This window comes from Canis lupus, chromosome 35 (assembly GCF_048164855.1).
Source record: "Canis lupus baileyi chromosome 35, mCanLup2.hap1, whole genome shotgun sequence".
NCBI classification, from domain to species: domain Eukaryota; kingdom Metazoa; phylum Chordata; class Mammalia; order Carnivora; family Canidae; genus Canis; species Canis lupus.
The window spans coordinates 14,888,808-14,913,637 of record NC_132872.1 but is presented as its reverse complement, the minus strand read 5'-3'; the positions used below and the strand labels follow the sequence as shown (position 1 = coordinate 14,913,637).

The 24,830-nt window shown below is 40.4% G+C and overlaps 1 protein-coding gene and 1 long non-coding RNA gene across 23 annotated transcripts in view; one reads left to right on the top strand and one right to left on the bottom strand.

Moving 5' to 3' along the window:
- Positions 1 to 24,830, top strand: part of PHLDB2 (pleckstrin homology like domain family B member 2) — a 217,411-nt gene that overhangs the window by 70,280 nt on the left and 122,301 nt on the right. The window lies entirely within an intron of this gene.
- On the bottom strand, positions 11,504 to 15,644 carry LOC140625108 (uncharacterized). Its single transcript, XR_012024482.1, has 2 exons — positions 15,203 to 15,644; positions 11,504 to 12,234 (listed from the first exon to the last, which is right to left on the bottom strand). It is a non-coding gene; the product is annotated as an uncharacterized lncRNA (long non-coding RNA).

Genomic DNA, 24,830 nt, shown 5'->3' with positions numbered 1-24,830 from the left:
ATGTTATGCTAAGCAAAATCAATCAGAGAAAGACAATTATCACACGATTTCACTCACATGTGGAATTTAAGAAACAAAATGGAGAATCATAGGGGAAGAGAGGGAGAAATAAAACAAGATGAAATTTGAGGGGGAGACAAACATAAGAGACTCTTAATCATAGGAAACAAACTGAGGTTCACTGGAGAGGAGCGGGGGGGATGGGATAACTGAGTGAGGGACATCAAGGAGGGCATGTGATGGAATAGGCACTGGGTATTATATAAGACTGATGAATCACTGAACACTGCCTCTGAAACTAATACTACACTATATGTTAATTACTTGAATTTAAATTTTAAAAAAGTATTGGAAAAAAAATAATGTAGCTGCTTAACATTGGGAAGGACCAATGAAGGAGGGAGGGATAATGACATCATTAGGGCATTCTCAGTTGGCCTCTTTGACTCCATGAGACCCTCTCCAGGCTTACAGCAGGAGTTCACTTATGGTGGGTCATCCTGAGACAGTTACTTCCTGCCTGGTTTTCAACCGCATTGTTTGAAGCAACTTCATGGAGATAAGTCCCTGAAGAAGGATTCAGATGGGGGTCCGTCACATACCACTTGCCTTTGACTTTCTGAAGAGAAAGTCAAAGAATATAGCTTGGAGTCAGACAAATTAATTTTTTACGTTTTCTGTTTATTTTTAAATCTTGTTCCAAAAGCCTTGAGAGAGGAATAGTTGAGCAGACTTCACAGCCATAGTCCAAGATGAAGTAGTGTGACACCAAAAAAAGGAGATTTTGCCAGGAAGATATTACAAAGACTGACAGGATGCTTCTCTATTAGTCTTGTCACATTGCTTGTATTGCTTATTTACATAACTATCATTCATCAGGCTGAGAGCTTCTAGAAAGAAGACACCAAGTCTTGAATCCCCTTAAACGTAGCAAGGTGCTTTAGCATGTAATAGTGGATTCTAGAAGATTTGAAGGAAAGAACTCTTGCTGAATGGAAATTTTCCATTCAAGTATTTTAAAAGTGTACAATACTTTCTTTGGGGTTTGGGCAGCTCAGAAACTTTTGAAAAGGCAAAAAAAAAGAAGTGGCATTTTTCAATATGTTTGGGTTTCCTCTCCTTCTGGTCTTTAGTCTTTAACCAATGTAAAATAATTAAATGAGAGGAGAAAAAATTAATGATGTAAGGCTCAAGCAAACCTATCAGGCTTTGTGTTTTTATGATGCTTTTCCTTCTACCAGAATGTAAATATTTTGATTGAAAGTCTGAAACATAGAATGGTACACAAAGCTGGAAATTATACAGAGAAGTGGAAAGAACAACTAAAGGAAATGAAGGTGGAAAAGTGCCAGAAATTGCTAATAACTCTAAAGCAATTGGAAAAACTATAAAGCATATTTGAGTCCCCAACCTGGTTTAGACTTTCTCTTCTTTGCCATCAATTTTGGAGTCGGATAAAGAAGTAATGTACTCTGAAGCCCATGATTCATTACCTGAGTGTGATATTTAAGCTACTTAATTAAGGTCAATATATGATTTATCACCCAAACTGCAGCACTGTTGCAAGTAAAAGAGGACATTAAACCAAGCCTGCCTCTGGCAACCCAACACACATGCCTGTTCTACTCTCCATCCACTTAAGAAGCTTCCTTTTATTTTATTCAAAGCGTTCCATATTTTAAACTGAAACAGACTCATAAATACAGAAAACAAACTGGTGGTTGCCAGAGGGCAGAAGGCAGGGGGATGGGCAAAATAGGTGAAGGGGATTAAGAGGTACCAAATTCCAGTTATCAAATAAATCAGTCTTAGAGATGAAAAGTACATCATAATAAATATACACAATAGTGTGGTAATAACAGACGGGGACTACACTTAGGGTGATCATAACATAATGTATAAAATTGTCGAGTCACTGTGTCTAATATAACACCTGAAACTAATATAACATTGTATGTCAACTATAGAAGTATAGCATTCTTCTGTAGTTGACATTAATAACATTTGCTTCGCTTTCTCCGTATTTATTTTTAGATGATCTATTTATAAAACTATAAAAAATTTTAAATGCTCCATATTTTTTCTCAAAGGGCAATCTTAATTAGACTCCCACCATGTGGCAGCCTGAAGTGAATATAAGTTTGCTTCAAACACACCCAATTGCAGCTCAGCTGTGAGGACATGGCCCAGATTGGGGTTTCCCAAAAGGTAGGATATACAACCAAGTGCGAATCTGGTTTGGGGTCACAAAAGACAAAGAACACTGCACAAAACACCATCTCATCACAGCAGAGAACATTGAATTTACATGCTAAATTATCTTTCTCACTTCTCTAACAGCTAAAATCTCCCACTGTGACCTGTTACAGAACTGTAGCTCCCAGTCAGTTTTTAATGTAGCTGACATTAATAACATGGCATTGTTTTCACTGTATTTATTTTTAGATGATCTATTTATTGCAAATGATACTAATTTTTCCTTGTATTAGTGTCATTTTCTTTAAAAAATAGAGAACCACTAGCCAAAATGATAAAATAATTAGGAGTTCTGATCCGACACATGTTCATTCCTGATCCATGGACTTGAAGGAGGTGGGCGGGGCAGGGAGAGGGGTTGACACAAGACTTCACCCATACCTAGGTTTTCCCTAAAGGCCAAAACATATTAGGAAAAGATAGCTTCATATCCCTAAATTAAATGGGAAGAGCCTGAGAACTTGCTAAAATAAATATACCAAATAAATATACCAAGATCAGGAGACAAGATGAAAACTTGGTGAAAAGTAAGCAGAGGTTGAAAACCAAGGGAGACTGACCCCCTTTTATATATATATGAAGCAGAAGGGGAAGAAACGAACATAAACAGAAATACTCCAAATTCTATGATCAATCATAAATTCTATGACAGAAGGAGGTATTTAAGGGTGAGAATGGATGTTTCGGGAAAGGAAATCTGTCATGGTACATCCATACACCTGCTATGCAATCCATTCAACAAGGTTGACTGGAACAAAATGGGATAAAAGTCTTTGCCACTTCCCTTTACACCCTGATGTTCCCCATGCAACTCACAAAACAACCACCTAGAATCCCAATTATACTCCTATTTTAGAGAAAGAGTAATATATAAGCAAAGTTTCTTATGGAATTTATCAACATTTAAATATGATGAGAGACATATGAGCTGGAAATGGGCTTTTGGAACTTGTCAGCATTTTGGTGGTGATGGAAATGACAGTGGCTAAAATTGCACATTATGCAACCCTCGCAGACCCCTTACCCATGCCATTGTTGTCTGCAAGGGACATTCTCCTCCTACAAACCTTCCCATGGTCTGGATAACTTTTACTATTCAGAGTTCAGGTCTCAGCTTAAATTCCCTTCTACCCCCACTTGTGCCCTCGGTGTATGTTCTCAGAGCCAGCTCTTTAACAGCTTCTACGGTGCCACTGTAATCACTTACTGAAATATTGCCTGTTAGGCTCTAAACTCCTGAAGGGTGGGAATGGGTTTCACTATGATGTCCCCACCATCTGACCCATTCTGGCACATAGATGAATGCAAAAGTGAGTGAGTGAATGATGACAAGGACACTGATCTGGCCTTTGGACAGGCCAGGAGGGGAGGAGAGAACTGGTCAGAAGAGTGAGGAAGACAAAGCAGATGCAACTCAGGCCAGAACAGGAAGCCAGAGTGCTCAGAGAACGTGTGGGAGGGGGAGGGGTCCTTCAGATGGCTCTGGCTTGGTTGTAACTGACTTCAGAAGTGGATGAGATTGACCCAAAGTTTGGAGACTGGGACATCACAGCACTGGGACATCTGTTCATTTTGTTTGTTAAGACTTATTTCATCGATCTATAGGCTTTTTTATCTCCTCCAGTGTGAATGAGCATCCACCCCATGGAGGGCATTGTGGAACCATACCCCCTTAGTCCATATGACTGAAATGAGTGGAGCTAAGCTTGCTTTTCCTGCCCAGTGATGCTTCTTCTATTAGAACTGGAACTGGTTATTCAAAGATCTACCTAAATACAAATTAATCACTTGGAAAACATTTCTAAAATAATCATAAAGAGAGGCAGCTAGGTAAATTTGGACAAGTTATTTAATTTCTCTGAGTCTCAGTTTCCTTTTCTGTGAAACTTGAATTGCACCACCTGCCTGTCAGGAAAGATGTGAGGCTCAAATACATAAAGTGCCTAACACAGAGTTATCATTATTCATTGCAGTTTATGGTAAACTTCAAGAAAGTACAAATACTTCAGCATAATGTGATAACCTTCTCACTAAACAGCAATTCTTTTATTCCAACATCAACCTGTGTTTCCCTCTAGAGCTCAGCAGGACATTCACTATTACTTTGTCCTGAACTAAATGAGTTCTAGAAGCCTTACACTTGGTATACATCAGTACACAAGTCCATGGAGGCTTTTCTAGGGCCTTAGTTCTTCTCACTCCAGCAGGAGAAAGCTTTTGGAGCCCACTTACTTGTGTAGGATTCCACCTCTGAGTTCCCATCTCTTCCCCTGAGGTACCCCTTTGTCCTATACTCAGAACACTGGCTCCATCCTCACCATCTGACTCCCAGATGAAGGAGCAGTTAATTTAACATTTCTTGCACACAAGATAAGACAGACCAGCTCCCAAACTGGAACCTTCTTTTCCCTTCTCCTGGGTTTTTCAGGGTGTCATCCTTTACCTCCTACATCAGATCATCAGATGTCTCACTCTAGACCTTCCCGAGCAGACTCTGTGGGGGTGAAGTGGGGAATTCACACTGTAACAAGCTCGTCAGATGATTCTTCTGCACATGAAGCTCAAGAATCCTGGCCTTAAACCAGGAGCAGCATTTCTGTGGGCTGAAAAGAGTGCCTGGGGCTTTTAGAGCAGGCCTCAGCTTCCACACCTTTCAAGACCCATTAGACTGCATGTGCCTCTTTTACCATGGCCTGAAAAATGCCCCAACTGGCCCATCTGTAAACCTGTTCTGCCCTTTGAAAAACCAAATGAATGCAAGAATTGGTACCTAGCCAAGTCTAACTGCAGTCATTTGTGATGAGTTTATAGCCTAAATAACCAAGTCTCCAAGTTAATAGGTAAGAGGCTCGCATCAGTGATTCCCAACAGGTAAAGTACTTGCTCTTGACAGTGGGAGAGATAATGATCAGTCGCAAAGTGAGGTCCTTCTCAATTCCCTTTTTATCTTTCTGATTCCATCGAGAGTAAGTCTCAGGGGTGCTGTACCTTTCACCACCTCCCTGACATTTCCCAATCTGCCTTTTTTAATAGAGGGAGAGTAGATTTCGGGCCACAGCTTTCTTAAGAAGCAATATTTAACTAGAATGGAGTAAGTCATAGAATTTTCTATTTCTTCTATTTCTTCTATTTTCTTGTATTGCTTCTTTTTATGCCTTCCTTCTATTTATTTTGTAGTAGCGATATAAAATTTGCTTTTGTGAATTTAAATATTAACAGTGAGTTGATTCAAGGAAAAAATAACGGTCCTATTAATGTATAATGTGACAAATATGTCCTATTAATGTATAATATGACAAAATCATAAAGAGTGCAAATGGTTGACTAAAAGTTCTAGAAAAGAACTTGAAGGAGGTTAGAGCAGCCCTTAGAATAAGGTTGTAAAACAGATTTTCATATTGCAACCCATGACATTAAGTATTATACAGTCATGTCTTATGTTATTTTGTGAAAAAGAGGAGCAGTTCATTTAACATTTCTTGCACACAAGATAAGACAGACCAATTATCTTATAGGTATAAGGGGTGGGGTGTAGGAGACAAAAACCACCTTCTCTTTCTGGGGCCATATGCAATGTAGCAAAACCCAAGAGTTGTTTATTAGTTGAGTGCGTGGGTTGTTTTTACTGCTTAGACTGAGAATGCCAGTATGTCCAGCATATTACACATGTAAATAATACATACATACATACATACATACATACACAAATTTTTATATGTACATATATGGATATTTATAAACTAAACACAATGTCCAACACTAGAGAGTGCTGAATACAGGCTTATTATTCCATTGTTATTTAAAATTGGTATAGCTTCTGCTCTTCATCAGTTTTCAGTCATAGAAGTAAATCATTAGAAAGGCCAGTTTCTGAGGAGGCCACATTTACAGCCTTTACAATTCCCACCTTTTAATTCTTTACTCTTCCAATTAGGCTAAAGAGCAGTTTGGATCTGTTGACTACAATTCTTTTCCCATAGCTTCTGGCATTTATATTGTACCTTTCCAAACACTTATCTCATAGCCAATTTTATTTAAGACCAAGGTTACCCCAGGTGGAGGTAGCCCAACATATAAAAATAGGCTCAGAAAATTGCTAGGGACCTTGGCTTCTCTGATTTCTAGACACGCTAATCACAACCGTGCTTAACTGGTCAAATTGTAAGAATGGATTCAGAATGAATAGAAAGGATAGTAAATTTTATACACTTTACTAGCAGTGTGTCTCTTGAGGGGAGAAGATAGGCTGGTGATAGATTATTTAAGTTATTAAGTACATGGTGAACTAAATTCTGTAGACTATTTAGGCCTTTATTTCTTCTCTGATCCACTGTGGCATCTTATTTTTATCAGTGATGTTGTCTCATTTTTTTAATATGGTACTGTTTATGTCTGAGATTGATCTCTTGCATGAAAGCCTTTGGTAAAATGTTGTGGTTTCCATTAAATATAAGCTGAGTCAGAAATGGGTTGAAAAAAAAAAGTCAGTCTGGCTTGAAAAGAAATAAAAAATTAACTGCATGTGTGTTTGTGTTTTTATTCAGCAGAGTATCAGAGAGAAATTTAGTGGCCTTGCAAATGGTCCTAGGCTGGCCTTTGAGAGCAGGAGAGTGAGATCCTCTAGGGGGCTATATGTTGAATAAATGATACAATCTACTTTCTAAACTTAGTTCAAGTATAGGCTTACCATGAAGATACTGTTCCAGTTCTAGACCATCGCAATAAAATGAGTCAAATGAATTTTTTGGTTTCCCAGAATATTTAAAAATTATTTTTACACTCTGCTGTAGTCTGTTAAGTATGCAATAGCATTATATGTAAAAAATGTACAAGTCTTAATTTGAAAATATTGCATTGCTAAAAAATACTGACCATCAACTGTGCTTTCAGTGAGCTGTAATCACTGATCACAGGTCTCTGTAACAAATATTAGAATAATGAAAAAAGTCTGAAATATTGTGAGAATTACCAAAATGTGACACAGAGACACAAAGTGAGCAAATGCTGTGGGGAAAATGCCACCAATTCACTTGTATGATGCAAGGTTGCTAAAAACCTTTGATTTGTATAAAACTGGAATGCAAATAAAAGCACAAGCAAAGCACTATAAAATGAGGTATACCTGTACGTTCATGAAATATGATTACATAGATTTTTGTTGTTATTACTGCTGTTGCTTACTTTACTGTCTCCCTCCACGTGGGCTAGTAGTACTCAGTCCAGCTTCTCCCTCTGAGATCTACTCTCAAGTCTCCTACTTAACCTTATTATCTGAGAACTCTAGGTAGTGACTTTACCCCAAGTGGGTGAGTCTCTATAAGGTAAGAGTCTGATTGGACCATGGTTGCGTATTTTTTCAATATCAGACAATGTCACTCTTGAAGATGGTTCTTACGGGACCACACCTCTCTTAGCAGCAATGCACTTGCTAGCTGGAGTCCTGCTAGTGCTACAGTGGGACCCAGTAGTGAGGCTCCAGAGTGCAGCTCTTTTATATCATCCTCCACAGTCAGTGGGGACCAGTCCAGACTGGCTGGATCCTGAGGAAATTCTGGCATTTGCTACATGCTGTGCCATAATCATTCTGATACATCTTGAATTCTGGTTACCATACTAGGTACTTCCAGTCTCCAAAATTCATTTTGTTTCACAGATCTTATTGCTTTTCCTTTTCAATGTCTCTTCCCAATGTCCATGTCCATCCTAGTTCATGATGATAAATCTTCTTAACTTCAGAGATACAGAATTCTTACAAATTTTTCTGTATGAGAATCTGTAAAGAAAGAAAGAGAGAAAGAAAGAAGGAGAGAAAAAAAAAGCAAAAGCAAAAACAAAACAGGGTAGATAACCCGTCTAAATTCAAGGTCACTTAATCTCATTCCTGTCTAATCACCTGATGTGGGAGGCCTCTCTACATCTTTAATGCATGACATAGCCTGAGATATCCCAGAACACTGACTGCTTTTCACCTGGCGACACTGAGCACAGGCGAGCTTCATTTCAAAATCTAGTTTGTTTGTTTGTTTGTATCTTTTCTAGAAAATTTATATAGCAGGGAATTTTGAGAAGCTGCCCAGAATGTCCAAAAAACCGAAGAGGGTGTCCGGGTGTCCTAGAAATATAATTAGCACATTCTCTACAGATACACTATACTTCCTTTCAGGAAACAAACCCCTTATTTTATCAACCCTGATGTTGTTTATCTTTTAGAAAGATATCCCCATATCATATCATGGCTCATTCTGGTTTTCTTTTACATGTGTACCCCAAAGATAAACAAGCCTCAATGGGATCTGTGAATTTAAATTTCAAGATACCACCATGTTTATCAAATACATTATTGGGCTGGAAACCAAGCAAGGTTGGTGAGAGTTGTCAGACCTCCTTTACAAACCACATCTGGCACGGTATGAAATGTCTCTTGGGCTTTATGGTCAGAAGCTCTGAAGAAAAGCAGTGTCCGATAGACGTTTCAACCAAAGGAAACTTGGACATAGGGCAAACCATCCTTGCCCTAGTGGCTTGAGGTTGTTCCTCTTTGTTTTTCTTGAGCTCTCAAGAGAGAGTCTGACCACATTCTTCTGCCCCTAACTACTACATGTAGAATCAGAGTTGGCAGGGGACTTGGTGGTCAGCTAGTTTGAATCTTATTTGAGTCACAGATTCCTTCCTGTTGTCATGATTGACATAGATGGTCAAGAGCGCCAATGAATACTCCATGTCTAAATATTTAAAAGTTAAAAACAAAGCTAAAAGTGTTTAAATACATATATTTTGTCTTCCAATCTTAATAAAAAATACCTTCATGACTACCTGGAAAACAAGGTGCAACTGTAGGATCCTAGATCCCTTAGAATTCCACTTTAAAATAGTGATGCAGGGAAAGCTATGGCCCAGTCAGAGATCATTTTCTTTTCAATCCCAGATCCATTAACACTGTGTTGTGTTTCACAGTGGCCCACACCTATGAATTCAACCCACATTACCCATAAACAGTTGCTCCATGGCCACCTCTCAGACTTGGATAGTATGTATCTTTGAGAAACAGATCTACAGGGACTATAAACAGAGACACTGGACATGGGATTCCCCAATCCGGAGTACCCACTTCGTGGTCAAGAAGAAGAGAGAAGAAGAAGAAACCCGAAAAGGCAGGGCCAGAGGAGCATGGCCAGAATGGAGCTCTCCAAGCATGGGGCCCAGTGCAGGGGTCTTTTTGCTCCAGTAGAAGGATGATACTGTGTTTACTAATATCGACAGTTGTCAGGATAGTAACTCACTTTTGAATTGACATAGCAGCGTAACACAAGAACAAATTCCAGAGTCAGGCATAGTTCTGCCTTCAAACCTCAGCAGCCAAAATGTGCTAGTGGAAAGAGTGCTACTCCAGAACCAGAGTCAGTTCTAAGAAAGTGTCTGAAGTTCTCCCTCCCTGGAGACCTCAAGGGAAGTCTCCTTTTAGGTCTTATATGGGTCCTAGGCTAAGATCCACAAAGATCCTGGGTTTCTCGTGTGACTCTGAGATGAATCAGGTCTGCCTTCAGAAACTCTCCCAAGACAGGCCCCGAAGAAACTGATGTCCTGCCACCCCGATGGATCTCACATACCTTTTCTGGGCCAGACGAGACTCAGTCCTTCTAAGACCCAAGACACTGGGTGGGAAAGCCTAAGGGATTGGCACTTCCAAGGTTCTCAGTGACGAAGGTGCCAGTGTGATGGCTATCCATTTCATCGGCTAAAGGGGTAGAGTATCACAAAGGAGCAGCTGGCCTCCAGGGAGCAGTAGCCAGGCCTCCAGGTAGGGGCTGGCTGGTGGGTCGTCAGGAGGCCTTAGCTTAAATATATATGATTTATTTTATCATGAAACAAAATCAACATATATGATTTATTTTGAGGAATTGGCTCACATGATTATAGAGCTTGGCAAGTTCAAAATCAGCAGGGTAAGCTCACAGGCGAGAGGCCTGGGAAGAAGTGATGTTGCAGCTCCAGTTGGAAGACAATCTGTTAGCAGAATGCCCTCTTTTTGGGGTGGTAGGAGGGAATGTCTCCTTTTTCTCTCTTAAGGCCTCCAACTGATTGGACAAGGCCCACCCACATCATGGAGAGTAAGCTGCTTTACTCAATCTTTTTATTTAAATATTACTCTCAACTAAAAAACACTCTCACATCAACATCCAGACCAGTGTTTGACCAAATATCGGGATTCCACAGCCTAGCCAAGTTGACCCAAGATTAATCATCATGGGCTCCATGACCATGAATCCGTTCTTAGGTATACCAGCAGGATGATACTAAAAATAAGATTTTGTTTGCCAAGTGTTATTATATTTTTCTTAGGTTGTATTAAAATGTATCATCTACTGCTTTGCTTAGGAAAGTATCAGTAATCTACGGGAGGCCCAGGAGGCTGTCTGATGGTCAGAAACTGCAGGTTTCATTTCCAGCCCAGACTGCTGGCAGGCAAAAACGTCAGTGCTGAAAAGACATATAGCTTCCATGGAGTAACAGCTTTACTGGGCATGATCACATTCTAGAAGAAGAGTTTGAGTTTCAGTTGTCAGGAAATCCTGTATTTGGCAAATAGGAATGATATGTCAAGCCCCATAAATAAAATCAGGCCAGGTTACTTATAACTATGCTGATTACCTTTCCAGTCCATTTTTTGGAGCCAGACCCTTAGGTTGTAAAGTTAGGTATTAGTGTCTCACATGGTATTTTTCTCTGTTTCTTTTGTACTTTGTACCCAGGCAGGTGGGCAGGGGGAGGAATCTCCCCCATTTTATATACAAATGGCTTGACTGGTTTAAATTTAAAGTCTTTAAATATAAAACTCCTTTATATATACAAAATGAGATACTTGTTTTCTATCTCTGAATATAATTCTAAGGATTCTAAGAGTCCAAACAAAATTTACTATACTTTATTGACACTCAAATGAGAAATCAAAAGGGCTCTGCCATCTGTTCAATATAAACTAACCAAAGAGAAAAAGAGGTAAGAAATCCGCAGGATGTAAAATAGGAATATTAAATATTATAATAGCAGTAGTAGGGATTAAACACCAATTCTAAATGCCAAACACTGCTGGGCACGTTATGCATAACATTATTTCTAGTTCTAAACACAAGACAGTAAGTGTCATTTCTCCTGATTTAAAGGTAAGATAAGACTCAGAAAGTTTGAGTGACCTGCCTAAAGTACAATGAAAACAACTTGCTCTGCTAGGATTCAAGCAGCTGTTTACTTTCTTTTTTTTTTTTTTTTTTTTAAGATTTTATTTATTTGAGAGAGAGAGTATGAGAGAGAAAGAGTGCAGGAGCAGGAGGAGGGCTAGAGGGAGACAGGAGCTGACCTCCTGCTGAGCAGGAAGCCTGCCCTGGGGCTTGATCAGGACTCTGGAATCAGGACCTGAGCCCACAGACCCTTAACCCACTGAGCCACCCAGGTGCCCAAGCAGCTGTTTTTTTGTGAAAAACGAAAAGCACATGTACGAGAGACACCTCTCAGATTCCTCTCAACTCCAGGAATATCCACAAAACCCCCAAACTTTCAGTGAACAGAGAGTAGTCCTGACTTCTGGAAATGAAGATCCCTTTGTGTGGTCTCCAGACCATTCACATTTCTGGAATTTTCTCACTCTCTCTTAAAGAAACAGACTTTATTCCACTGCAGTGAAAAGTCGATGAAAGGGACTCAAAAGTCAAGGCACAGAAGCTTTTCCTGTGAGGCAAGATTGGCAAATTGCAGAAGAAAAGCCTGAGGGATTACATTGAAGGTTCGAGTTCCTTTCTCAGTCCTCTCTCCCCTCCTTGGCCCACACCGGTGACAGGGACCAGTACCAAATGTCACCCAAACTCTTCTTCGTTTATTTATTCTTTCCTTTCTTCATTGGCCACATAGTACATACCAGACATAGCAGGACAAATAAGGAGATGAAGGCACAGTCCCTGCCCTTGAGGAACTCGCTCTCTAGCCCTGAAGGAAAACAAATACACACATAATTACAATATATCTGGTCAACGGAGTGACAGGTCATATAATGGATGGTCTGGGAGGAAAGAACAGGATCTAAGACACCAAGCGTTTGCTTTCCTGGAGGAGCCTCAGAGATGATGACCAGGTGGCTGGAGAGCTGCTGCAGTGGTGTTAGTGGCACGTGGGATCACCTGAAATGCTGGGGTGCTCAAGCGGCTCAACTTCCAGGGTCACCTGCAGCCAGGTGGCCTCAGGATCCAGGAGGAAGATCAAGTGTCCGGATCATCCCTTCCGCTTCAGACCAGAATTCTTGATTTAAACAGAGCTGCAATTCTAACAGTGGCCACCGATGAGAGCGGAGATAGGGAATGAATGTTGTGCAACGTGTACCCCCGTTTGTACCCTGGGCTACTCTGCCTGAGAAAATGCTTATCATTACGCTTCCAGAGACTTCCCAATAGGATGTCATTTGAATCAACTCAACTCAGAAATTTCAAATGCAGCAGCGTCACATCACAACGGTACCAGAAAAGGTGGTTATTGTTGAAGGAATAATGGAATCACGTGTCTGTAGAAAATAAGAAGTTAAGGCAAATGATCACGGATCTCAGGGGGCCTCTGTCAAGTAGCCACTCGCTCTGCCATCTAGAACTGTGGAGTAGAGTCTGCATGAAGTTCTTTCACTGGCCCTTGGGCCCACACTGACCCAACGCCACCAAACCATCATAAACCTAGTAACGGCCTGTTTATTTACACCTGCATGGAGACAGATGCGTCCACAACAAACTTACATTGGAGGCAAATTTAAAATCACCACCAGTATACATTATTAACATCTTTCGGATCTTTAGAAAAGCCTGATCATTATAAAATGGAGAATATGTGCTGGGTTCACTAACCATTAAGGGGTAGAGAAGAAAATGTGTCTTCTTGATTTCTCTGTGACTGGCCTGATGTTCCTCACCAGCCTTCTTTCTTCTGGGTAGCAGTGGTGTGTGTGTGTGTGTGTGTGTGTGTGTGTGTGTGTGTGTGAGAGAGAGAGACAGACAGACAGACAGACATTAAGAGACAGAGGGAGAGAGAGAAAGGGGTGGAGGGGAATGGTGTATACATTTAGTTCAGCCCATAGTCTCATCTGTCTCAGCTTGGGTTATTCAGAAAAATGGTTAGTCTTTCAGAGCCCCATTTCCTCCCCCTATTAACCTCCAAGATGGTGTCTGAGTGTGGACTTGTAACTCTAGGTAATTGAGAGGAGTCATCATTCTAGGGCCTATCTTGTGCTGCCTGGAGCTCTGCTGGTCCCTTCTGTGGAATGGCTGATCTCAGCTGCTCCCCAGACTGATGACTCTGTTGGCATCTGCTGATGAAAGCCACAGCGGTGTACTTCATAATTTATAGTCTGTCGTCTCAGCTCATCTGGACCGAAGAATTTCTCCTGTAACTCAGCCCCTCCTCAGGGGCACTCTGCATCCTGCCTGAGGTCTGACTGTTCTTCCCTAATGGGTCCCACCTCAGATGTTTGGTTCTGCAACTCCCAACTCCAGAGCCACTTTGCCCTCACTTGGTGACTTGCAGCAACCTTTTCACCACCCCCCTGGGGCAAGTGGGAATTTGTGAAGCTATTTCGTGTGGGAACAAAACTAAATTTCAGGACTGTCTAATATGTACCATTTTTACTTTCATGTGGCAACCTGTTATGGGTTAAAAATTGTGTCCCCCTCCAAAAGATATTTGAAGTTCTAAGCCCCAGTTCCTCAAATTGTGATCTTGTCTGGAAATAGGGTTGTTGCAGATATAAGGTAGCTGAGATAAGGCCAGATGGGTGCAGGATGAGGCCTTAATCCAAAATGCTTACAAGAGAAGAGACACAGGCACAGAAGGGTGGGGGCATTCCCTATGACCACAGAGGCAGACACAGAAGTACTGTGGCTGTAAGTCAAAGAATGCCAAGGACTTCCTGCAAACACCAGAAGCTTGGGAAGATTCCCAGTGGGGTTTCTGAGGGAGTGGGGCCCTATCAACAACTCCTTGATCTCAGACTTCCAGCCTCTGGGACTGTGAGACAAATAAATTTCTGTTGTTTTAAGCCACCCAGTTTGCAGTATTTTGCTATAGCAGCCCCAGGAAATGAATGCACCACCCCAGGAGAGAGCAGGGATCTTTGGGGTCCCAAAGAGGGGACTCCTTCCAACATCCCAAACAGAAGCAAGACAGACGCTGTGGGTTCTCCTCAGTCTAATCTTGCCCTATTCCACCTCCACCTCCACAAGCTCGCAGACTGGGAGTCTAAGCACATGGCTGACTGCCTGCCTCCTGGCTATGCAGCAGGACCCAAATAATTAAGCTTTCCTAGCTTCCTTTTCCTATCTAACTTGGACACTCCTTTTCTAAAGCTCTAGGATTATATCCACTCAGCCTTACTTCTTGGTATATCAAAGAAACCAAAAAAAGAAAGAAAGAAATGTAAAATACCTTTTTCTCCCCCTCAAAATCTGGTGTTTGAGTCTCTTTGCTGCAGACTCAAATGTGCCACTTGGGATGTCAGCATCAGCTGCTGACTGTCCCATTGTCCCATTGTCTTTACAATTTTAAGTCTCAAGCACGTGGAAGGAACATCACATGCCCCCGCTACGCAAAAGCTCAGGCACAAATGATGGTAGAGAGAGAGCAGTCAGGCACAGCATCTTTTCTCTGTTAACTTCCCCACGTGCAGACAACTTGTAACCATGCTTCCTCTTCTCCATGAGAAGTGAAGAGATCCTCGCTACATGCTCTCATCCTCCAATCCATTTGTTGGTCTCCACATTTCCCTCCAGCAGCCTGGACCAGAAATAGCCTGCCAGCCATGCTGTGAGCCATGCAGGTCTCCAGGAATCAGGGGCAGGACTTCTTATAAACAGATCTTTTCTCTGACCCATTAGGTAGCTTCTTACTGTATATTAATGGTCATGATAATTTTTCTACTTACTGTATAGCCATGTCTTCTCAGGAGCTCTGGAGTGAGCATTACTGGTGGTCTTCAGCATTCACTGCACTTTCTTCCTTTCCAATAGAACTACGATATCATTTAGGTGTCCATCCTTTTCTGACACAGCCCATGTCCCTCAGTGGCCTGAGAGTTCAAAAGGTCACCCCATAACTTCCTCCTGTGATTGGTTCTGGAGTGAGCATGTGATCCAAACCTAACTGATGGGTTCAGAGAGCTTCTGCTAGAGACTGCCAGGAAAAAAGCTTCTTTGTCCTTAGAAGCCCTTCAAAAAGCCAGTCTCCTTGACACTGGACATGGAGGGAAAAGCGTGTGACCCTGATTGCAGCTGGCAGCTGTCTTGCAGTCATGAGGGAAACTATCGTTAGGATGAAGCTTGTGTTTGGCAGAGCTCAGCAATGAAGCATTCCTGACTCTTCCAACTGAAGCCCAGTGAGTCCTTGACATCCAGTTTCATGAGTCAATGACTTTCCATACTATTTAAACCAATTTGATGGACATATGATTGAGAGTGTCCTAATAGATATAAGCTCTACTGTATATTTTAGAGGTACAATGTGGGGTGGAGGGGGGGGAAGCCATAAATCAATTTAGCTTTTTCAGTCATAAATGCATGAATAATTCTGCCTGGGTGTTCTTGAAACCATGGGGGATTTGTTCCTTTCAGTTCTACTTCTCGACACTTTACCATTCTGTACCATCTCTTGATAGCCTCATCTTACTTAACATTTACTGTATAAATTCAAAGAATGACTCTCCTTGGTGTACTTCTGAGGTTTTTTCCCCCTTTAGCTTTAATATTATCAACAACACAAAGGTGAAAAAACAGAGATAGTAAAAAGGAAAAGACTTGCTTAAGCCCATAAACTTCCATAATCTGGGTAATCGTCACAAATACAAATCAGTGTAGAACAATTCAACAAACAACAAATGGTATAGAACAATTCAATATAGATTTTCTCTCAAGAGCTGGATCTGACTTTGTGTGAATATACTACTGCTTTGGTGATGTATGAGGATTCTTACCCCACCAAAGGAAAGATCTGTAGGGAGACATTAAGTTATTAGTTTCAAAAGATCCTCTTGTTTTTGAACTCTTAATAAAGCCAAGTGGACTGGGAAATGCTTGGAGTCAGATAAATAGACATCTTCCTTTGGAAGGACACACTAAACCACACTTCCTTTTAAATAAACCCTTATAAGCACTACATTATTATAACAGCTTTTTCACTTGAATGTTCTCAATTTTTGCCTCACTCTAATCATTAGCCTGTAAGAGAGCTGAAAAAAACGAAAGGGAGATTGAAGTACAATCAATTCATGTCTCTGGTCACTTTGAGAAGCTTAATTTACAAAAGAATTCTCTGGAATAAAATCTGGATTCTCTTTAAATCAATCTGCATCTCTTTTTAGTATGTTCATTATAATTAATATAATATAAAACTAAATATTGAATTGTCTTGTCGAATAGTCTTTTATTTTTTTAAGATTTATTTATTTATTTGAGAGAGAGAGAGAATGTGTGCAAGTAAGGAGGGGCAGAGGGGGAGAAACCTGAAGAAGACTCCCCAGTGAGTGAGGATCCTGACTTGGGGCTCGATCTCAGGATCCTGAGATCATGACCTGAGCCAAAATCAAGGGTCAGCCATTTAACCAACTGAGCCACCCAGGAGCACCTTGGAATAGTCTTTTAAGTAACCCTCAAAAATATACCGGTCAGGTAAAACTGTTTCAATATGGTATTTTCTGGAATTATCCAGTTATTCAAAGGGATAAACTTAGCCCACTGGGGACAAATCTACACACATGCTCTTTACTCATGTCTAGAAAGCATAGTCGTCTGAAGTCTATGGGTCCTATTAAGCACTTGCTCCATTTTTCCTTTCTTTGCCTAAATACTGGGGAATCTTGGCAACTTAAACAAAAATTGGACCCTATGTTTTCTCTCAAATACGTAGAGTCAGGGCCCAAGAAAACATAAGATTAGAACAAGGGAGGGGGGAATCCTTGAAGTCTAACAGTGATGCCATCATTTGGGCCCGTTAGCCAAGGAAGGAAGTCTGCGATCCTACATTTCTTTGGCAATTTTGCCCAGGGAGGTGTGGTCATGTGGTGAGGGGGTCAGGGTAGGGGTAGAGGGGAAAGTTTGATGAACCAGAACCCTCTGGAAGAGACAGCCTATCTCTAGGAGCGAATCAGAGCTATGTATCTATAATATCTCAGTGTAGGACTGATTCCAGCCAGGACCTGCTGGGTGGTTTGAGTCACTCTTCATCAGTAGCTCCTTCACTTGTAACAAGCACAAGTCCATTCACGGAGAATGACAAGTTGTTCATTATGGCACTTTGGGGACCTATTTAAACCTAGGATGTTTGGAATAAGTAATGCTAACACAAACGAGGAAGCACGCACAACCCTGGGAAAATAAATATCTATCCTATTTATGTAAGCTAATGTTCGATGAATATAAAGCAACTCAATCATCTCTATCTTATTAATATGGATGGGAATTAAAACCTAATCTAAAGATTTCCAAGGAATAAAGGTAGTAAATTTCAGGTAGTATAGATACTTAATTTAATTAATTTAATTTATTAGATGCTTTGACCTGTATGATGCACTCCTTTGTTTTCTTTGTTCTGAAAGCAGATAGTGAGAACCTCTGTATAATGACACTAAATTAAGCTTTACATGATAGAGCAAACGTAATGAAGTTACGGGCTATTATCTTCCATATGCTTAAAAGCAATAATACATAACACACACCAGGTACTTAGTAGTTGTTGAATGCTGAATGAATCATCTATAACAAAACAAAACAAAACAAAACAGGAAGTCGCTTCTCCTGTTATATTTTAATTATATTTTGCAGAATTTTTATTTAAAGTTGACATTAAAATTCATCCAATATGTATCTCTTGGATGGTAAGATGAAGACATTTGACAATTAAAATTTGGCTAAGAAGGCATTAAATTGATTATCTATGTACAAATAAGGAGCAACATATTTTGTGATTTCATAATACATCACAAGCTTTTTTCATGATTATATGATTCTATTAAATGAGAATAAACCACTCTCTTTGGAGGGAATTTAAAGTTGACTCACCGATTCGAGTAAAACATGAATGAGACATTGTGTAAGAAAGCACTTGGTGAAAAAAAAAAAAAAAAGAAAGAAAGCACTTGGTGAAGTGCTGTGAAGCTTTTGTAAAGCACAGAGTTATCAGAACGGAAGGTGAAGTCAGGCTAGAGGTTCAGTCCCAGGTCGGCTACTTACTGCCTGTGCACTCTTGGGAAAGTGATTTTAACCTCGAAAGCTTTAGTTTTCTCATATGTAAAATGGAAAAGAATAAAACTGTCTAGCTCACACATTTTTAGTGACTATGAAGTAAGCTAATGCACAAAAGGGCCTCATGGCCCTTTATAGCAAGAACCCAGTGAATGCTGGCCATCACCGTCCTCTGTTTCTTCTTCATCATCATCACCAGAGGTTGGAATTTCTTCCTTACTGCTCACCCTACAAAATGTCAAGGCGGCCAAGAAATAATAATGATAATAAGAGAAAAGAAAAACAGAAATAAGCAGAGGTGCTGCTAAATCACATTCTATAATTTCTCACCTACAACAATCTGCGAACTGGTCTCTTCGGGCTTGCCTTCCTCGAGTTGATCCTCCAAGCTTCAAAGTGGCCTATTTAGAACAGAAAACCTGACCATATCCCTCCTCTGATCTCTAACGCAGTGGTTTGGGACCTACTAGGCAGTCTAGGGCCTTTACTATGGTGTCTGAGGAGGGTGTCTTAAAACTGAGCCCCTTCTCGCCCCTACAGCTTCAGTTGTGATCAGATAGACCAGACCTGGCTACCTCCTGGCCAAATCCTACTCCATTAGGACTCAGTTAAGAAAACACAAAAAACTGAGCAACTCAACTGAGACTATGTTACCGCCTTGGAAGCTCTGGGCTCACCCAGTTATCAAACTGTCTTATAAGAACACTACACCGGGAGCTCCTTCTGGGTAGAGCGCCAGGGCTTGCCGCAATACTTGGCATATTCCAGGGGCTCAAGAACTATTTCCAAAGGAAAGGCTGAATGAATAAATGCATGAATATGCATCAGATAACCAGATGCAAAGTATACAGATTTGTAGACTTGCTGGAGCCAAGGGTCCTTGGTGAAAACAATGGAAAGGTAGACATGGAAGTCTGGTAGGAGGTACAAATGTCATTTTCGTAACTAATGAAGCTGTTAAAGGAGGGCATGGCTCAGGGACATGACAGCAGCAGACTTCTAAAACTGCACTCAGTTGTTAGATAGACTTACCCACCAGCGCCCCCGCCCCCGCCCCCCCAGATCTCACAATGTAGAGTGTGGAGAGGGAGACCAGAATGTGTAATTCTTAAGGTCAACTGGCTTCCAACTACTATGTAGAGTCAGTTTATTTCCCAAATGCACCAGTAGGAGAGTTGCCCCTTTTCTTCTGGGTCAGTGAGTCAAGCGGGAGAGAGAGAGGCCCAGAGGGGGACAGCAGCTGATGTCACTTGGACTGGTAAACACGCGGCCATGGGACGTTGCTCTGCTCCCTTCCCGGACAGCCTCAAGGGCACTGATTGATTTATATACTGGCAATATTTCCCAGAAGTGACAGGAAGAGTGGATTGCAAAGATATCTCCAAATTACCTATGGGTCAGTGGATTATCTCTAGACTTTCCTCTCTTATTCCTCCTTTTCAGTTGACCTATGAACACAGACGGAATGACGTACTTGATAAACTTCTTATCGAGATTTTAAAATTGTTTTGCCTTCTGAAAGATCATACTTCCTTTTTTTACTCAATCAATTCAATGAAACCTAGCAAATATTCACCGACACCCCACCAGGTGGCAAGCACAGTAAAATATAGATGAACACACCATAGTGATCATCTACTGGGTCTTTTCTCTTAGGTAGAGGAAAGGGAACTCAGTCAGTTATGAGAGCAAAATAAACAGAGACAAATATTTACTATCTTTTTTTTTTTAGTTTTCAAATGGTTTTCTGAGTAGTTAAATGACTGCTCACCCAGGATTTAAGACATTTCTCTTCTCCTTTCATCAGCATTAATTAAAGACAGGATACTAATGATAAAGGTCATGGAAATCGCTTGAGAGTCATTTATCTTCCCTCATTCTGTCCACATTGCGCCATCTCACAAAGGCCTGCCATCGGCAGAGAGAGGAACAGGGTGAAAGTGTGCACATAGGTTGTTCAAATCTAGCATTACAGCCAAAAAACAACTCAATAATGGATGGACGGTTCCACTTCCCCAAAGGAAGGCATCGTACTTACTCCTTTCTTATCCTGGATTCCTGCATTTTTCATTATTCTTTTGTTGGAAGGAAAAAAGTCTTGAGATCTTACCTTTCTAAGAATCCTATTTGGTTTTTATTTAACTGGATTCTGGAAGGCTGCTCACGTTATTTCACTGGATCTTAAACTCATAACTCTGTTTTCCATTGTTTTTGCCTCATTTTGTCTTACATCTTCTCATCACCAAACCAACAGAACTATTCAAAACAACAAGGTATGATTCCAATTCCTAACAGATTAGGGTTCAGATCTATTCCCAACTCCCAACTTCAACTTTTTAAGACCACAATGGAGCCAAGCTATCATGGAAAAATTGGTAATTTTGTTCCTCCCCCATCATGCTAAAGGATACACAGAGAGCTGCTAAAATGTGGAGGCACATAAAGCCTCCACGGCCTCAGCGTGGTTCCTGGTTGCTGGAAAAGCAGTTTGTCTTCTTCCTCTCATTCCTATCCATCTACTAGACCAATAGCAGGTGCAGGAAGTAACGATTTTCACTCTGGAATAGGTTGGCAGCATCTTCTGCCTGAGGACAAGTAGAGAAACTGAGGCTGGCATTTCTGTTCAGGGAAGAAAGAAACTGACATTAAAGCAATCTGAAGTCTTTACTTGAAATGCTATATTTTTTTCTATTAACTTATGAGAAAGCATATTAATTCATGACAGTGATTTAAAATATATATGTAAGGACGCCTGAGTGACTCAGTGGTTGAGCTCAGGGCATGATCTCGGGGTCCTGGGATCGAGTCCCACACCAAGCTCCCCGCAGGGAGTCTGCTTCTCCCTATGCCTGTGTCTCTGCCTCTCTCTGTGTCTCTCATGAATAAATAAATAAAATATTTCAAAAATAAAAAAATAAAAATTAAATAAAAAATATATGTATAGGGGCACCTGTGTGGCACAGTCGGTTAAGCATCTGCCTTCCACTTAGATCATGATCCAGGGGCTCTGGGATTGAACCCCACATCAGGCTCCCTGCTCGCCTGGGAGTCTGCTTCTCCCTCTGCCTCTGCCCCTCCCCCTGCTTGTGCTCTTTCTCTCTCTCAAACAAATAAATAAAATATTTAAAAATATAAACACCCGAGAAGTGTGTGTATGCAAATGTACCTCCATATACAAGAAATGTATACACATTTATTGGGTATGTACAAATTGCTTATTTCTAAATATCATGAATAAAGAAGAGAGCAAAGAGAGTCAACACATCCCAGCCCTAGCACTGTCAGCATGAATGGCTGTGAGATCTTAGGCAATTAACATACTCCCATGACTTTTCTCTTGCTTTGTAAAGAAAAAAGGGAAAGAAAAGAAAGGCATCATGACACGGTTTTTTGTTATCCCTGTCTCTGTTCCGAATCTACTGGGGAAGAATATGTAAAAGAAACTGATATGAGTAGAATTACAAATATTGTGGGGATTTCTGCAGGCGACTTTGCATATGTGTTTTTAAAATGTCAAATGTATTATTTAATACCTATTCAAGGCAATGCATATTAAATATTGAACAGATTTTAAAAGAGGCTTTTCATGAATTAAAAAAAAATCATTAGTGGGCTTTGGAGATAATATTCACTTAATAAAATACATAATGTTTCTTTTGCCGAAAGCATTTTGAAGCCATGCAGGGAAATGAGATCTTCCCAGGAGCAGTGATAAACAAATTTCTAGGGTCAATAAGATAGAAGGGGCCCATTTGCAAAAATTTTCTCAGAGTCATCAATTTAAAGCCATCTGGAGAAGCAATCAGTAATCCTGTAATAGAATCCTGGCCCTACAACATACCACTATAATAGTCTGTGTGGAATCCATTTTTATAGTATGTTTACCCTGTATTTAATATGCCCCAATACCCAATATTGTTCAAGGCTAAATTCAAATAAGTGTTATTTCATATGAGACTATGTAGGCAGGATATTTTTATTTGTCCATGTATCTAGACAGATATTTGGATGATACAAATGCTCTGAGTATAGATATAGATACAGATATAGCTATAGAGATATCTCTACAGGAATGTTATAAATGTAAATAAGTTCAAGATGGACATAGACACCTTCATGAAGACTAGTTTCACCAGGAAGAGGTTGCCCTACCTACCAACTCTCACAGTAGGTTGGAAGGCCCAGAGTTAATTATTACAGAATCACTTAGATGGCATGAGTTTTTCTTTAGGGTAAACAGGCTGTGTCAGAAAGAGTCATTCCCTCCAATCCTGGGACAGGCAGAAATAGAAAAGATCTGTGGTGCTTTCTTCTGACCCTGCAGCCTGAGCAGCAAGCTCTCTCCAGATCGATCACATCTCCCGACCGGCCTTACCATTACCAGAATCTAGAAGGCCTGTCCAGCTACGCTCCAACCACGATTTAGCCCTGTATAACCAAATACACATTAATCTACATCAAGCCATCATCTCTGCTCTGTAATCATCTTTTCAGACTCTACTGTTTCTATCAACGGTGCTGTTTGCTTATAATGGCATTGAATTTGTAGACTTAAAATGCCTTGTTATGTTTTTATTAAAGAAAAAAAAGCGAAGGACACCAAAAGGTAAAATCATACCAAATTTTCAAAGTATTTAAGACCACTTCACCCCCCACACCTTTCCATGCACACACACACATACACACACATATATGTGACACATTCATGTGTGTGTGTTTATATATGTGTGTATATGTATATATGTTTATAACATGCTGTTTTCACTTAAAACTTATTCAGGTCAGTTTATTTAGGCTTACTTCATTCTCATATTATTCCATTGTGTAGACATACCATGCTTAAGGATACCCTACGATGGTTATTTTGTTTTTTTTTAACATTATGCTATCACGAACAAGGGCTACAGAAAATATCTTTAAATATATAGCTTTAAGTACTTTTGCTATCATGTCTTTATAAGGCAGATTTTCAGAAGTAAGATTGCTATAGCATACATAGGGTATCCTGTGTGAACAACTTTTAATAAATTCTGCGACATTATTGGGATCAAGTTTGGACTCCTCTTCTCCCTTATACTAATCTTCTCCTTTATAGGCTCCAATTAAAAAAATCTATAGAAACATCACCTGTAATATCATCCTGCCATTTAATCCTGCCCTGACAATTTCTTGGCTATATACTGTTTAGATCCTAACATGCTTGGACACTGACTTTAGTTTCCTAACTGGCTTTTGTTTACCTGGCCTCTCATTCCACATTTAACAGTCATATTAACCTTCTCAAAAATTGCTATGCACAGATCACATCTCTATAACCTTCCATGAGTCCCCATGACCTAAAAAAAAGAAAAAAAGAATTTTAACCATGCGTTCAAGATCCTTCACGATCAAGCTTCAGTCTTTCTCATTTTACCCTTATCTGTCCTATTTAAAAATTAGAACTGTAGCATCTAGAATTGTGGTTTGAATTTTAATGTATCTGATAGCAAAACGTATGTTCTTACTATCACAATATAATTCAATTCAACAAATATATATTTGACATACGCTCCATGCAAAACACTTCGCTACATGCTAGAGAGGATCAAAATTTTAGAAATAATGGCACACGATTGACAATCATGGTGCTTGCCTCCTTGGCAGCAACAGTGCTTTGTGCTATGCGACCTTGCTTCTGACAATAGCGGTCAAAACAAACGTGGGCACCTAGTCTGGCTGTCAGTTGCTACCTAGTAAGCCACGTCAAAACTCAATTACTTAAAACAATGACAACATTTACGTGGCTCACACATCTGTAATTCAGGTAAAGCTCAAAGGAGATGCCTCAGCATAAGCTATGGTGGCTTGAAGGTTAGGACTGGGAATCATATGAAACCACTGAAGTTATGGGGCCATAGAAACCAGGAGGAAGAACCCCAATTCTGTTCACTTTTATGCATATCCCCAACAGGGCACGGTACCAGATGTATAACAGATGCTCAGATATGTCGTAGGAAGAAATATGGGAATGACTAGAAAAAGGGAACACAAAAAGAGGCGTAAGTTAGCGGGGAGAAAGATGAAATTATATTAGAATTATATAGAGTTTGAAGTTCCAGTGATAGTTCCCTACTGGGATTTCTAGCAAGTTAGTCAAGTGGGTCTGTGGCCCAGAAGAGAATTGAGGGGAAATGTTTAAGAAGCCATGAACAAGGTGAGGCTTTGACTGGATGAGACTGCCAAGAAGGAGTGAATAGAGGGAGACCGATGACTAATGCTCCAGCAAAATAATACGTGATTAATACTATAGGCTCAGACTCTGAACAACTGGATTTAATG